The sequence below is a fragment of the Octopus bimaculoides genome, chromosome 2, assembly GCF_001194135.2.
Source record: "Octopus bimaculoides isolate UCB-OBI-ISO-001 chromosome 2, ASM119413v2, whole genome shotgun sequence".
Lineage (NCBI taxonomy): Eukaryota > Metazoa > Mollusca > Cephalopoda > Octopoda > Octopodidae > Octopus > Octopus bimaculoides.
The window spans coordinates 176,384,157-176,388,177 of record NC_068982.1 but is presented as its reverse complement, the minus strand read 5'-3'; the positions used below and the strand labels follow the sequence as shown (position 1 = coordinate 176,388,177).

Sequence of the window (4,021 nt, the reverse complement as noted above, 5' to 3'; positions counted from 1 at the left end):
ATATATAGTAAGAGGAGGGATAAAATATTCAGGCAGATACCGAATTCCTCTATGTAAAATGGCAACGCTGGTTCCTTTTGATGGTGCTTTTATAGCAAATTTCCTTTAACTCCCATCCGATGTTACAATTTTTTCCCGGCTACTAATGTAAAGTACAATATGGATAGCAAGGAAAATGAAGAATCTGAACATTCAAACTTTATGTTTATTTACAGTTGGTTTATTCTTAATAATTGTCCAACACGTGTTTCAATCGAATTAATTGTATATTATTGCATATTTATATGCAGTTATTTATGCATTATTTGTACGATCTCTTCAGGGCGAATAAGCATGATCTTATTCGAAGAGGAATTTTCCCACGTTAATTTATTTGAATTAGGTTTGATATCAGTAATAGCAAACCATGACTTTTATTATATACATGTGTGTGTGTGTGTGTGTGTGTGTGTGTGTGTTTGCGTGTGTGTGTGTGTGTAATACAGCGTGTTAATGTGATGAAGATAAACCTGGAAATGAAAGAAATGATAGGTGCATTGCGAACACACGAGTATGGCTGGGGCTGCCACGTAAAAATTAATGTTCCACCAGATTACACTAGGCTGGCAAGTTATTGCAAGCGAGGAAATTTGTCATAGTGGCAGAGAGAAGCCATCGAGGAAAGCTGCAGCGTTAGGAAATCAATGCGCAGAGCAGCTTGTGAAGCAAATATCGAAGAGTGGAACTTGTTCACGATTCTTACTGAAAATAATGACCATTCCTGACTAATATTCGACGTTGATGTTGGAATAGTGTGATAATGCTCAATAATATTAGTGTAGAGGTTACGTTGGTGTAATGGCAATGTTTTAGAAACATGCTTGTCATCCTTGTAGGGTTTGCCTGGCAACGTAAATAAGTCATATGTATCCTTGTTATTTCACTAGGGTGGAGGTGCAATTGCCCAGTGGTTAGGGCAGCGGACTCGCGATCAAAGGATCGCGGTTTCGATTCCCAGACCGGGCGTTGTGAGTGTTTATTGAGCGAAAACACCTAAAGTTCCACGAGGCCCCGGCAGGGGATGGTGGCGAAACCTGCTGTACTCTTTCACCACAACTTTCTCTCACTCTTACTTCCTGTTTCTGTTGTGCCTGTAATTCAAAGGGTCAGCCTTGTCAAACTGTGTCACGCTGAATATCCCCGAGAACTACGTTAAGGGTACACGTGTCTGTGGAGTGCTCAGCCACTTGGACGTTAATTTCACGAGCAGTCTGTTCCGTTGATCGGATTAACTGGAACCCTCGACGTCGTAAGCGAAGGAGTGCCAACAACATTTCACTAGGACGATAATGAAGAAGCAGCTCCAACCCAATGAGGAGAAAGAAAAGAATACATTTTGCTCTTTTCTACTAGCCTACAAGTTGCTTACGAAAAGACAATACAGTTACGTAAATACTAAAAAAAAATCCGACACCCACATTCCTGCATGAAGTTATTAACTGGAATGTGTAGGTGGATTTTAATAAAGGGCCCATATTTCCAATAGTATTATAATGGTTACGTAACATCATGTCCTTAAGGTATGGTCTCATTTGATAAAACAAATGTTATCATTGCTATGTTGATGGTGTTTGGGGTGAGTAATATGATGGGAACACATGAAAAGAACAGCCTGAAATAGTAAGGCTTTAGCGAATAGTGTGAGGCACACTGTTGGCAGTATACATTGTTTCCAACAGAGACGGGATTTCATTAGTTTCAGACTTGATCAACAAAGTCAACCTGGCAGACGTTGAACATAGAGAAGATGGTTGGGCGGTTGTTCATAAGTAGGTGGAATAGGCAGAAAATGCAGAGATATGTGACCAAGCCTGTTTACTACTCGATAAATAGTAAAACAAGCAGTTACTACATATTTAGCCTGTTTGTACTGCATTCAAAACGCTGTGACTGTTGCATGCAAGATGGTGGAAAAAGCGAATTTCATTGTAAGATAAAATAAATCGAAAATTTTCTAATATCTTCTTCGTATCGCTGAAAAGAGCTCTGGTATAAGAAGTTACCGAAATTATTATTACCTCCTATCAACAGTTGATGATATGAGGATCCTCCAAAGCGACTTATATGTAAATAAACGATTTATGTATCCATATACGAATTGAAACAGCGTGTGCTTACCTAATATAAACCCAATATAAACTGATATGTTACCCAATATAAACCAAAATATTACTGAGATATAACTATCCAGTTCGGACAGTCTATGAGTAGATAACTACATTTATTACCCCTTTTGAAAAGGAAAAGCGATGGATTTATAGAGGATCTCTTCGATAATATAATGGATGAACAATCGATGTATTACCAATTCATATCCTGACATCTACACTGCCGAGTATCCATGGCGAATAACACCTAGTTTTATATCATTTATAGTAATTTCAGATGCAGAGTGAGAAATAAATGTCTTTAGTACGTTCTGTATCTGTATGCTACTGCTTGTATTAGTTGTCTTGCCTATTTTCCCCTCCCTCTTTGTCTCATTCTCCTGTTATGTTTTCATCTGCCTACCAGTCCTTTATATATGTAAATACAAATGCTTAAAAAAGATACCAATGTTTTCAAATTATTCCATACAACATACATTACGAAACGGTAATATCTGCATATAAACATAAAAGTACTTTTCTGCACATTAACTATATTTCATTATCATTTTCAGTACATTATTGAGCACAGTGTATCTGTACAGTTTCAGTCTACCAAATTCAGCTCAAAACTATATTTGGAAATAGTCGCTGTCACCAAAGTGACGAGCCGTGAGATTGAACATGGGACAACGTTGCTACGAGGCAAACTACTTACCTAGACAGCCAGCTCTTTTCACATTATTTCTGACATAAGTATCCGTACACGCATTGCATCGTGTCTGAAAGTTCATTTCTGTGCAAAACAGCTGTAAATAGCTGACGTCATCTAAATCTCAGACATTCTGCTCTTATTCTGTTCTTTGTTGATGTATTCGTATGTTGTCATAGAGAAATTTGATTGCGTGCACTAGCTGCTGATCAACCTTAATACTAAGCAACGTATCATGCATAATTACTGTTATTAACCTGACTTGTAATTCTGCAATTAATCTTGGAGACCTGATGTTACCGACAATGAATATTCGAATTTAGTTAAACTATTACTAAACATTGCTTGCAGATATTATAATACAAATCTGAAGAAAAGTAGACAGACCAACCACATGTTGTATCATAATTAAAAGGATATTAGCTACCTAATGATCTGTGCAGAGATTAATGTATATACTTTAGCCTTACTTTGGTTAAACTCGGGTGATTTTATTAAAGCCAACAAATATAATTAGAACTTAAATTTAGATTTTTGCTTTGAATAATTGACTGGAGGAAAGTGTGTAAAAAAAATGGAAAATGATGTAGACATAGCGAAAAAGATTCAGAGACAGTGAAAACAAAAAAGAGGAGAGTAAGAGGAAATAAAAGCAGAAAGAAATTGGAGCAACAATTTACCCCAGCCAAGGTATAATATAATCCTGCTCATTAATTCTTATAAAGATATAATTTAGAATATATTACTAAAGCAAATAAGCAGCTTAATTAGAAATTTCCAAACTTAGCAGAATAAATTAAACATTGTTTAGATTTTAAAAACAAGTAATGAGAGTCATCTACATACATTATTGAAAAGTTTAAAAGTTAATCAACATTACATATGCGTGTGTTTGTTGGGTGTTTGTGTGTGTCTACTGACAGACAGACAGACAGACAGACAGACGGAAAGAAAAAGAGACTCGGTAAAAAGATATAATCGTAATCCTGAGTTTAACAGTTAGTCATAGTGAGGTATTTTGTCAAAGTACTCAACAAATGTTCATATAAATTACGAAATATTTGGCACTGAGTTTATACATTGAAATGTAAAGGGGAAAAAGCCAATTTCTGGCACACGATATCTTTGAGATATACAAGAACGTACCTGCAAACAAGTCTTCCGCTACAATGCGTTTGTTTTG

The 4,021-nt window shown here is 36.2% G+C and overlaps 1 long non-coding RNA gene across 1 annotated transcript in view; it reads right to left on the bottom strand.

The window, feature by feature from the left end:
* LOC128247124 (uncharacterized) overlaps window positions 1–2,971 on the bottom strand; it is a 74,357-nt gene extending 71,386 nt beyond the window's left edge. The window contains exon 1 of the long non-coding RNA XR_008263549.1: window positions 2,845–2,971. This is a non-coding gene — a long non-coding RNA (uncharacterized LOC128247124). The remainder of the gene's footprint in view (window positions 1–2,844) is intronic.
* Window positions 2,972–4,021: the final 1,050 nt, after the last annotated feature.